Here is a 13278-nt window from a genome sequence, read left to right as displayed (position 1 = left end):
AAGGATCCCGGTAGCTATTTGATAGCAGTCTGAGCGGGCGTAGGGCAGTCCCGGAGGGACTGGAATGAGGCAAAATCCCTGTCGCTTCCCGCGATCGAAGCTAGGATCTCGATGGTAGGAGTCGATCACTCTACCTGGTCGACAACATAATGTTGTTCAGCTCTTTTAAAACACCAGAAAAACTTGTACCTGACTGATGCTACCTGCACTGAGCCTCAAAATGAGATTTCAGCTTATCTTTAATTTCTGTATATGAGTCCCATCGGGTCTACTTCAGGACACTAATGAGCTCACTGTTTGCAGATACTAACAGTGTAGAATCATGCCTCTGGTTATATCCGCGTTACTAGTATTGATGTCATCTTGAGAACACACTGGCGGGAAAAAAAACATAACACCAAAAAATAATTAATGTACAGTAATAAATACATTTGAGTAGGTAATACTTTTAAGTGATTAACGTTGCAAGATCACAGGCTAATGTAAGCCGTTGCAAATTTGAAATGCTGGTACATTAATAACAGGGGTAACCACCAGTCTGTTGAATGCAAGCATGCAGTCGTGCATGCATTAAGTTTCACTGGTGCCGGATGTCAGTTCATGGGCTGGAGTGCCACGCCTATTGCACTTGGTCGGTCAATACAGGGTCGGTTAATGCTGGTTCTGGATGACACTGAACATGCCGTCGGATGATGTCCCACTTATACTTGACTGGATACAGATATGGTTATCGAGAAGGGCGAGACATGTCGACACTCTGTATACGATGTTAGATTATAACAGCGGCATGTGGACGAGCGTTATCCGTTTGGAAAGCACACCCTGGAATGCTGTTCATGAATTGCAGCACAATCGGTCGAATCACCAGACAGACGTACAAATTTGCAGTCAGAATGCGTGCGATAATTGCACGACTGCTCCTGCTGTTATATGAAATCGCACCCCAGACAATAACTCCAGGTGAATGTCCAGAGCATTTAGCACTCAGGAAGGTTGGTTATAGCTTGCTCAACTGGCCTCCTAACCAAGACACGGCCATCAGTGGCGCCGAGGTAGAACGAGCTTTCTTCAGAAAACACCCTTCAATAAGCTCTCGCTTGACACCACTCAAGTAGCAGCTGGCGGTGGTTTTGGGTCAGTGGAATGCTTGCTACAGGGCATCTGGCTCGGAGCTATCGCTGAAGTAACTAATTTGTAACAGTTCACTGTGTCACTGTGGTGCCAGCTGTTGCTCAAAATGCTGCTGCTAACACAGTTCGATGCGGCAGAGCCATACACCAAACACGATGGTCTTCCCTCTCGGTAGTGTTACGTGGCCGTCTGAAACCCGGCCTTCTAATGATCGTAAATTCTCGTGACCACCGCTGCCAGCGATCATGTACTGCCGCTACATTACTGCCAATCCTTTCTGCAATATTGGAAGGAACATCCAGCTTCTCGTAGTCCTGTCAACACCAAAACTCAATCAGGTGATGAAAATAGTGTCATTGTCGCATTAAAAGTGTTCTTGACTAACATCAGCTCACCACGTCCAGTTTTAGAGGTAACTGACGTTAACGACCTTTCCAGCTTGTATTTGAAGCAAACCTGATTTCCATTCTCATAGTGGCGCTACTAGCGCTACTGTTATGCGAATGGCGCAAAATTGGAATAGTCATCATATTTCAGATGTCGAACTCCTTTGTGTTGTTCCAATTTTTCCCGTCAGTGTACATGTTAATGCGGTAATGCGGTATGATACGTATCGACAGAAAATCCAGATGTTGGACAATAGCATTGAGCATCACAAGAAAAGCGTGCTTGAACATAAATGTAGAAGCTAGCGAAGCCTGCAGGTTGCACTGTTGCGTTTGACAAGGAATGGCACCTGTGCAATGTCCTCAATACGTTGTTGGCGTCAGTCCTGGTCAGAACATTATTGTGACTGCACGATGAGAGAGCCGAGTGAGTTCGGACGTAGGCGAATTTTTGGTGCTGGTGTGGTGTGTGCTACCTTAACCAAGTCATCCGAAGTGTTTGGTGTTACAGGAAGCACGGAATCGAAGATTTATACCAGTAACCGATCTAAAAACTGCGCCAGACACTTGTTCTCTTATATAGGCGTTGCAGCACCGTATTCTGCCTGTTCACATATGTCTGTATTTGAACACACATGCCTATAACAGTTTCTTTTGCGATACAGGGTTATTTAATGTTATTTGCAATGATGTTTACCGCTCTGTGCTTTGTCAAATAGTGAAATTTTCCAGCCACAGAGTTCTACCAGTCTCCAAATAACGACTCCAGGGCTACCATTAAACTGCTAATAGGTAGGTACTTAGACCCGTTCTATTTTTGAATTCAGAAATCATAGTTCACTACTGGCTTGCTGTGCCTATCATAGCTTCACGAGAGCCTCGTTAGCCGTCACTTTCTAGGGTTCCTGTAGGACCTTCACAGCTACTGTAGAGGTCCAGGGGCACACACAGTCCCCACTGTACCTCATTCCTACAGGCAATCACCTGCTTCTTGCCGTTGCCCATCTCCCACGACTTGGACGAGGATTGGGCATGTCTGAGCTGTGTGAAAGTGGGAGGAGAGAGATCAGCTTGGATTGAACAGAAGAATGGCTTGAGGCAGGGAAGTTCACTTTCACCAAAACTCTTCATTTCAGGCCGGCCGCGGTGGTCTCGCGGTTCTAGGCGCTCAGTCCGCAACCGCGTGACTGCTACGGTCGCAGGTTCGAATCCTGCCTCGGGCATGGATGTTTGTGATGTCCTTAGGTTAGTTCGGTTTAAGTAGTTCTAAGTTCTAGGGGACTGATGACCACAGATGTTAAGTCCCATAGTGCTCAAAGCCATTTGAACTATTTTTTCTTCATTTCAGTGATGGATGATACAATGAGTACACTAGCACAAGTAATTGATGAAGGACAGATGAAAGCTATTGTGTTTGCAGATGATGTCATGATTTGGGGTATAAGGAAGAGGAAGTACAAGAGCAGCTGGACGTATGGGAATGAACAGTACAAGAATATGGGATAAAATTTAGTATCAGTAAGAGTGAGATGATTATTACAACAAGAATGAAGGAGAGAGGGACAACTGGAATAACAATTGGTGGGGAACGATTGAGGGGCATGGAGAATTTCAGTTACCTAGGAAGCCTGATACAGGGAGGTGGAAAAAACGACAGAGAAATAAACGAGAGGGGGAGAAAGTAGAAGCATTTTGGAAGAGTGTCAGAAGCCTGATATGTAGCAAGAATGTACCAAATCAGTAATAACTGTGTCCACGTGATGCAGTGGTTAACGCAACTACTTATTAAACAGAAGATACCGTGTTCCATTCCCGGTTCGGCACACGTTTTCACTCAACGCCGCTGATTCCGCATAAATTCGCTATGCAGCTGATATCATTAGTTCCTTCCCCTTTCTTCCCTTTCCTTTCCTTCCCCCCCCCCCCCCCTCTCCTCCGTACACCTTCAGCTACATAATTAATACTGCGGCTTGGGCTAGAGTTCCCTTGCATTTTTGAAACCGTTCTGATGCCTCAAGAGTCCAGTCGACTTTTTTGCCATTCTCTTACTTCCCTTCAGGTAGTTACTTGGCAGGGCTTGGTTTTGGGAAGCATGTTGTAGTTGGTGGCAATAGAAGTTGAGTGCGCTAAAAAGTGTTCGGAAAAACAGTGGTGTCGTCCGGAGAGCGAGGAGCCTCACAATACAACCATAAGAGGCGATAGCTCTTGCTGAGGATATATGTTTTATGTATCCGCACAATTGTAGGAGATATGGGATAGAGGTTAAATTTTTTAAACTGAACTACGTACATTTTATTCAAGAATACACTTGCTCTCTCCAAGAGGTATTCAAAAATGCATCACAGTGTAGTATTTTTGACAACAAAACATTGATATGCAAACGATGAAGAGTATACAGGTTGTGAAGACACCGAGCTGTTTACTGTCTTGATTGTACACACTACGCACCCAATGTAGAGCTCTAGTAGATGGTAGATGTATGGGTTCTGTTTATGGATTTCCCACTCACGTAACTCACGTAAACACAGGTACTCTTCCCCCCCCCCCCCCCCCCCGTCCTCCGCACCTCATTTGTTGTTGCTTTATCGTGTAGTACACTTAATACCAGAGTAGTCATTCATCAATCAGAGTAACTTGGTAACTGCATGGCGGTAGTACACATTGTGGATACAATTTCTGTTGTGGAAAGGTGTGTGATGTACACGCATGACGATAAAGTGGAAACGCCACTGATCTACGGAGAAAGTACGTTGACAGGAAGTAATTTAGTAACTTCCATCTTTATGTTCAGTACTGTTAGAGAAGGTTATGATTATTAATTTATTATGTCTATGTTGTACTCTACTGAAGGTATCTGTTCTATAATTTGCTGTGGGCGGACGAAATTCTGTTCAGGCACAACTACTATACAGCAGACTATTCCCTGGCAAGCACCTCCTTCTCGATACCTCGATATCGTCGTAGAACGTGAACAGACGAAGCTGCTGAGGACGCTGTGCTCGCTGCCGTAGCCGTGAATCCTCTAGTCAGCACACGTCGAATTCAATATGAAGTTGGTGTCTCGAAAAGAGATGTACATCACATTCTGCAACATCATAAGTTCCATCCTTGCCATTTTCACTTATACCAAGAACTTCCTGGAAATGACTTCAACCATAGGACTCATTTTTTTTTCTAGTAGGCTCAATAGCAAATTCTGACTGACCCTAATTTCTTCTCGGAGTTGGGTTGGGTTGTTTGGGGAAAGAGACCAGACAGCGAGGCCAACGGTCTCATCGGATTAAGGAAGGAAGTCGGTCGTGCCCTTTCAAAGGAACCACCCAAGCATTCGCATGGGGCAGCTTAGGAAAATCACGGAAAACCTAAATCAGGATGGCCGGACGCGGGATCGAACCGTCGTCCTCCCGAATGCGAATCCAGTTTCTTATCAGATGTCCATTTTACCGACGACAGGTGATTCCCCAACAAAGGAATTGTCAGTATGAGAAATATACATTATTGTTCCATCAGCAATCCACGATGGTTCGGACATATAGAGCGTCAACGTCCGTGAAACGTTAATGGTTGGTGCGGAATTATTGGAGATATTGTTATCAACATTTCTTTGTAAATAATACTCAAAACGGCAGACAATATGCCCGATTTTTAAGACACATTCTCCCCGTTCTCTTGGACGCCATACCTTTGCATCAGATGATGTCATGTGATATCAGCGTGATGGATGCCCTGCACATAACACTGTACGGATACAAAACATTCTGGTCCATAAATACCCCGGTAGGTGGATTGGATATGGTGGGCAAGTTAGTTGGCCTGTCCAATCTCCGGACCTCACACACTGGATATTTTTCTGTGGGGAGCAGTCAAGGATACGGTCTACCAAAATGTTGCAACAACACCAGAGGATATGCAGCAACGCATTATTGATGCTTGTACAGCCGTCACAGAGGAAGTAATAGCACAACGTAGAACGTCTTTCGTCCACAGAGTTACTCTAAGTATGAATGCCAATGGTCACCATTTTGAGTATTAATTCTAGCCCGTATCTCCTGCATATGTTGGGACACATAAAAAGTACACTCTCAACAATAACTTCGCAATGACGTTAAAAAACGTCGACTGAAACAATTTTTCATGTTGTAAGTAGGCTGTTTAGGTTTTTGTGTTGGTAACGCCACGTATCGCTCTATATGAAAAGCACTGACTGTGTTGTGTGAAGTCTGTGGCTGGTTTGCATTGTTTGAATATTTGCTATTGTAGTGCTGGGCAGTTGGATGTGAACAGCGCATAGCGTAGCGCAGTTGGAGGTGAGCCGCCAGCAGTGTTGGATGTGGGTAGAGAGATGGCAGAACTGGACGTGTTTCCATCAGAAAGAGTAAATTTGTAATACTGTATATCATGAACTGATATATATATGATGACTTTTGAATATTATGAAGCTAAATACACTGTTTGTTCTCTATCAAACTCTTTCATTTGCTAACTGTGCCTATCAGTAGTTAGTGCCTTCGGTAGTTAGAATCTTTTATTTAGCTGGCAGTATTGGCGCTCGCAGTATTGCAGTAGTTCGAGTAACGAAGATTTTTGTGAGGTAAGTGATTCATAAAAGGTATAGGTTATTGTTAGTCAGGGCCATTCTTTTGTGGGGATTATTGAAAGTCAGATTGCGTCACGCTAAAATTATTGTGTGTCAGTTTAGTGTTGATCAGAATAAGTAAAGAGAGAAATGTCATAATTCCTGTAACACTGATGTATATATTTATTTCTATTCTTTTATAAAGCCTGTATTACTACAAATGTTATCTGTACTATTATGGTTTTTAATGATGTATTTTGTACCTTTGTCATTGTATTCTTATGTTGTAAATTTATAATTGTATAGACACCAGTTCTTCAGATTAAGTTTCATTTCACTGCACACGTTTCTGTTGGTCACAGTATTTGCACAATATGTGAGAAGTGGGGACTGTTAGTATTTGCACATATGTTAATAATTCAGCAAGGGACTGGTTAACAGCAATGCTGGTTCTAAGGACAAAAAAATGGTTCAAATGGCTCTGAGCACTATGGAACTTAACTTCTGAGGTCATCAGTCCCCTAGAACTTAGAAATACTTAAACCTAACTAACCTAAGGACATCACACACATACATGCCCAAGGCAGAATTCGAACCTGCGACCGTAGCGATCGCGCGGTTCCAGACTGTAGCACCTAGAACCGCTCGGCCACCACGGGCGGCTTCTAAGGACAATTCCAAAAACTTTGTGAGTGCACAAGTGGTGGTTTATGGACTTGCTATATTGTCCGCAAGACTCTTCGATGGTGATTGCGCACCTGCACAGTCGCAACAGATGGTTGCTGGCCGTCTCTACAAGGACTGCAGTGGGTCTGCACCTTTGATGTTCCACCAATACCATACTCTCTACCAGGACTAGAGTGGGTCTGCTCTGTGATGACCTACCTACCAATATTCTTCAAAACTTCGACTGACACTGTTGTGGGTTTGCTCTGTTGTGGCCCATTACCTGTCTACATGTCAAGAGACAGAACTGTCGTTCCGTTGGATGGACTACAATACTTCTTCAAGACTGAGTGGAAATCCATTACTTCCGTGTGCATTGCCTTCTACTGCTCAAACTTTGAGAAAAAGGAAAGAAAACTGTAATTACTATTGTGATGAATGATCAGGACTGTCTTTATGAGAACAATTTTTGCTTTTGACCAACATTGCATCAATAAGTGTGTGCATTTGATATCTTTGTTATTGTAATTATGAAAAAATTTTATCAAATCATTATTGGCTACTGCCCAAAACCATTTGTAAAATTTTTTGTGGCGAGCATGGGGGCTATGTAAGTAGGCTGTTTAGGGTTTTATGTTGGTAACGCCACGTAGCGCTCTATATGAGAAGCACTGACTGTGCTGTGTGAAGTCTGTGGCTGGTTTGCATTGTTTGAATATTTACTATTATATTGTTGGGCAGTTGGATGTGAACAGCGCGTAGCGTTGCGCAGTTCGAGGTGAACCGCCAGCAGTGGTGGATGTGGGGGGGGAGATGGCAGAATTTTGAGAGCGGACGAACTAGATGTGTTTCCATCAGAAAGAGTAAATTTGTAATACTGTATATCATGAAATGATGACTTTTGAATATTATTAAGGTAAATACATTGTTTGTTCTCTATCAAAATCTTTCATTTGCTAACTATGCCTATCAGTAGTCAGTGCCTTCAGTAGTTAGAATCTTTTATTTAGCTGGTAGTACTGGCGCTCGCTGTATTGCAGTAGTTCGAGTAACGAAGATTTTTGTGAGGTAAGTGATTCATGAAAGTTATAGGTTATTGTTAGTCAAGGGCATTCTTTTGTAGGGATTACTGAAAGTCACAAAGCGTTGCGCTAAAAATATTGTGTGCCAGTTTAGTGTTGATGAGAATAAGTAAAGAGAGAAATTTCTGAGTACATTCACTTCTGCTCAGCTGTTTGAAAATCAAATAGCGTAAGAGGTTTATCAGCACTGTAATTCATAAATTTTTCTAGGGGGACGTTTCAACGTAACGCATCAGAAAAAAATTATTTTGGTTGAGGAAGATAATTGGGACACCCTGTATTTTGTTAAAGACTATTGTTGAGTTACGGTATCAAAATCGTTCCACGAGATTCGTATAAAACGACAATATCATGAATTCTTCAGTCTTGGATGCCATTCCCCACGTGGACATTACTGTTCAATATGCTTCAGATGCGCGACCGTAAAATTCAGTACATTATTTGGCGACATTTCGAATACGTCCTCCGACCTACTGTTAACAGCCAACCACATCTTTGGACTCCTCTTTATTTACTGATGTGGTGGTGCGTGCCCGAAAACAAGCAACTGTAAAATTGATTGTTCAGCCAAGAGATGCTTAACCGTACATTGTCACACTTCACAGAGGTTGTATGTGTTCACATATAAATCTGGATGCACCTGCATCTACATCTACATGGATATTCTGCAAATCACATCTAACTGCCTGGCAGAAGGCTCATCGAACCACCTTCACAATAACTCTCTATTATTCCAATCTCATAAAGCGCGCGGAAAAAACGAACACCTATATCTTTCCGTAGAATCTCTGACTTCCCTTATTTTGTTATGATGATTGTTTCTCCCTATGTGGGAAGACTCAACAAAATATTTTCGCATTCTGAGGAGAAAGTTGGTGATCGAAATTTCCTGAGAAGATTCCGTCGCAACGTACAACGCCTTTGTTTTAATGATATCCACACCAAATCCTGTATCATTTCGGGGACACTCTCTCCCCTATTTCGTGATAATGCAAAGCGTGATGAACTTCTTTGAATTTTCTTGATGTACTCCGTCAGTCCAATCTGGTAAGGATCTCCCACTGCCCAGTAGTATAACAAACGAGGGCGGTCAAGTGTAGTGTAGGCAGTCTCTTTAGCAGATCTGTCGCATTCTGTAAGTGTCCTGCCAATAAATTGCACTCTTTGGATAGCCTTTCCCACAGAATTTTCTGTGCGTTCCTTCCAATTTAAGTTGTTCGTAATTGTAGTTCCTAGGTATATAATTGAATTTAAGGCCTTTAGATTTGACTGATTTGTCGTGAAACCGAAGTTTATTGGATTACTTTTAGCACTCATGTGGATGACCTCACACTTTACATTATTTGAGGTCACTTATCAATTTTTGCACTCTACAAATATCTTTGCTGAAACGTTTTGCAACAATTTGTTTTGATATTCTGAAGACCTTACTAGGCGATAAACTACAGCATCATCTCCAAAGAACCGAAGACGACTGCTCAAATTGTCTCCTAAATCGTTTATATAGATAAGGAACAGCTTAGGGCCTATAAAAAGACCTTTAGAAACGCCAGAAATCACTTCTGTTAGTATGAAATGTGACTTCTCTGACAGGAAATCACGAATCTAGTTAAATTACTGAAACGTTATTCCATAAGCATTCAGTTTCACTACAAGCCTCTTGTGTGGTACAGTGTCAAAACCCTTGGGGAAATCTAGAAATGCGGAATTAAATTGAAATGCCTTGTCAGTAGCACTCAACTCTTCGTGTGACTAAAGAGGTAGTTGTGTTTCAGAAGGGCGATGTTTTCTAATTCCTTTGTGGCCGAGCGGTCCTAGGCGCTTCAGTCCGGACCGGTGCGACTGCTATGGTCGCAGGTTCGAATCCTGCCTCGGGCATGGATGTGTGTGATGTCCTTAGGTTAGTTGGTTTCAAGTAGTTCTACGTTCTAGGGGACTTATGACCTCAGATGTTAAGTCCCATAGTGCTCAGAGCCATTTGAATCATTTTTTGAATCTAATTTCGTGTTGATTGTGTGTCAATAGACCGTTCTCTTTGAGGTAATGCATAATGTTGGAATACAATTTATGTTCCAAAATCCTGCTGCACATCGACGTTAATGATATGGGCCTGTAATTTAGTGGATTACTCCTACTACCTCTCTTGAATATTGGTGTGATCTGTGCAACTTTCCAGTCTTTGGGTACGGATCTTTCTTCGAGCGAGCGGTTGTATATGATGGTCAAGTTGTGAACTATTGTATCAGCATACTCTGAAAGGAACCTAACTGATATACAATCTGGACCGGAAAAATTACTTTTCTTAAGTGATTTAAGTTGCTTCACCACTCCTAGGATATCTGTTTCTACGTTACTCATATTTGCAGCTGTTCTTGATTCGAATTCTGGAATATTTACTTCGTTTACTTTGGTGAAGGAATTTCGGAAGGCTGTGTTTAGTAACTCTGCTTTGGCAGCACTGTCGTCGATAGTATGTCAATTGCTGTCACGCAGGGAAGACTGAGTGAATCTTACCCCTAGCATACCCCACATACGACCAGAATCTCTTCGGATTTTCTGCCAGGTTTAGAGACAAAGTTTCCTTGTGGAAACTTTTATAAGCATATCGCATTTAAGTCCCCGCTAAATTTGGAGCTTATGCAAAAGATCACCAATCTTGGACATTTTACGACCGTTTAAATTTGGCACTTTCTTCCGTTGTTTCGGCAACAGTGTTGTGACGCTTTTTGTGTACGATGGGAGATCAGCTCCATCATTTGTTAGTTTATTTGGTATAAATCTCTAAATTGCTGCAGATGCTATTTCTCTGAATTCAAGCCACATCTGATCCACATTAAAATTGTTAATTTGCAAGGATCTCTCTCAGGAACACTTCAAGCAAGCTTTTCTCTGCTTTTTTAGACAGGTATATTTTTCATTTATTTTTGGGGAATTTGGGGGCTCCAATATTCAATCTCGCTACGACAATCCTGCGTTCACTAATCCCTGTATCCGTTTTGATGCTTGTTATTAGCTCAGGATAATTTGTTGCTAAGATGTCAAGTGTGTTTTCACAATCGTTTACTATTCGCGTGGGCTCATGAACTAACTGCTCGGAAAGATCCCAAACTTAGAGAAAGTTTTGATGCAAGTGAAGGTACTCTACACTGAGATGACAAAAGTCATGGAAACGTCCTAATATCGTGTCGTGCCTGCTTTTTTGAATCCGTACCACCATTAACCGGTACTATATCTTGCACCGGATGGGAAAAAAACTGCGAAGAACCTTTCGCTGTGGGAAAAAAAGAGGAAAGGGGGCAAAGGCTGCTGCACAGTGTGAGGGGTCACGACGAGACTCTCCATCTGCTTTATCATCCAGGTACTACTTCTCGCAATGACCAAGGTAGATGCCACGTTGTAGCATGTAGTGTTCTATCATCGTCTTGTAATTTTAGCTTCTCTTACCCGTGATGATCCAGGTGCGTGGAGGGTCATGGAACGCAGTCCAAAAGTAAATAGAAAAATATTGTCGATACTTTGGATTACGGAGGATCTTGCAATGTCGTTCCTGCAAATAGTTCCAAACGTCTAAAGTGTCCTTAGTGCCGTCTTGAAACAAATAATACACTGCATGTCCACGAAGCCATGTCACGGTATTAGTTTTCGTGCGTGGGTAATACGTCTCACCTGGGAATAATATAGTCTTGGGTTCAATATGATTCGGTGTCACTGGAAGGAAATACGCTTACATTTGCTTCGCTAAGTGCCACACTGCCATAGCCTCGCCACAGTTAAGACGACGTTCATCCGAGCGGTTCTAGGCGCTACAGTCTGGAACTGCGCGACCGCTACGGTCGCAGGTTCGAATCCTGCCTCGGGCATGGATGTGTGTGATGTCCTTAGGTTAGTTAGGTTTAAGTTCTAGGGGACTGATGACCTCAGCAGTTAAGTCCCATAGTGCTCAGAGCCATTTGAACCATTTTTTGAACTGTTCGCGATATGAGGGAAATTAGGGCTAGAGTCCCGGTACGGCACGAATATTGTCGTCATTCCATTACACAGCTGATGATTGCCCACATTCGCAATTACAAATACATTTCATGTATTTCTTAACGGCTGTAGTCGCCGCACTCCAAAAGAACATTGCATCGTAGCTCGGAATAACACAGATACTACAGTATCGTATAAGCGTTTCTAATCGATGATGGGTTCAGTTGGACTAGAGGACGCAATCCATTCCATTTTTAACACAGCCCACACCGTTATGGAGCCATCGAAGCCAACGTCAAAACAAAAAAAAAAAAGAAAAAGAAAAAAATTGGTTCAAATGGCTCTAGGACTATGGGACTTAACATCTGAGGTCATCAGTCCCCTAGAACTTAGAACTACTTAAACCTAACTAACCTAAGGACATCCCACACATCCATTCCCGTAGCAGGATTCGAACCTGCGACCGTAGCGGTCGCGCGGTTCCAGACTGAAGCGCCTAGAACCGCTCGGCCACACCGGCAGGCACCGCGTGATCAGACTAAGAGTCAAATTGTGTGACTCAGCCGAGTCACTCTTTTTCCATGAGGCCCATAGTTCCGCCTCATACACAACAAAATGGCGACGAGTCTTCTACTAATTGGTTAGCTATGATACAAAGATAAAAAGTGTGTTTTTCTTGTCTTATAACGAACTATAGTGTTGGACGGATTATAGACGCAGGACAGACGAGTGAATGTTGGTTACAGTGGTTTGCGTAGCTCCCATACTGGCCAGTTGAGTTTGCCCTGATTTCATTTCGACAATGGCTACGTCACAATCACCAGATGTACTGTCAGAATTTTACCGCTTGCAGAATCAGCAAACGCAGGCGTTACTGGATGTACTTGGACAGTTCGTCCAAGGCCAGCGTACGTTACAACAAGATGCGGCTGCCAGCGCGCCATCGCTATTGCAGCCCCAGCAGGCAGCAGCACCTCAGTTTCGAGACTTTGATTCTGTATTGGAAAGCTGGACGGAGTGGTCGAGACGATTTGGCTTTCATCTCGCCGCCTACAGAATTTAACGTAACGAGCGGCAGTCTTTTCTATTAGAGAGTGTCGGAGTGTCCACATATCGTGTGACAGTCGTTTCCCCGACGAGGAATAGCTACTTTGTCATATGCAGTGGATGCATATTACAAACAGACTACTAATGTTGTAGCAAAGAGGTACCAATTTTTCCGGACAAGACGTGCGATGGAACAGACTAATCGGGAGTAAGTGGCAAATTTACGAGGCCTCACTCACGATTGCGCCTTTGAATGTCAATGTGACCTCACGGACTCGGATACCGTGGTACGTGACGCCATTGCACAGAAAGTTTCTGATACACGTATCAGGGAACAGATTTTGAAACTTGTCAATCCCTCCTTTGCACAAGTGATCGACATATTGGATCGACAAGGCACACTGGATTTTGCTTAGGAGTC

The sequence above is a fragment of the Schistocerca serialis genome, chromosome 3, assembly GCF_023864345.2.
Source record: "Schistocerca serialis cubense isolate TAMUIC-IGC-003099 chromosome 3, iqSchSeri2.2, whole genome shotgun sequence".
NCBI classification, from domain to species: Eukaryota; Metazoa; Arthropoda; class Insecta; order Orthoptera; family Acrididae; genus Schistocerca; species Schistocerca serialis.
The sequence above is the reverse complement of the archived record's forward strand: the minus strand, read 5'-3'. Positions refer to the sequence as shown.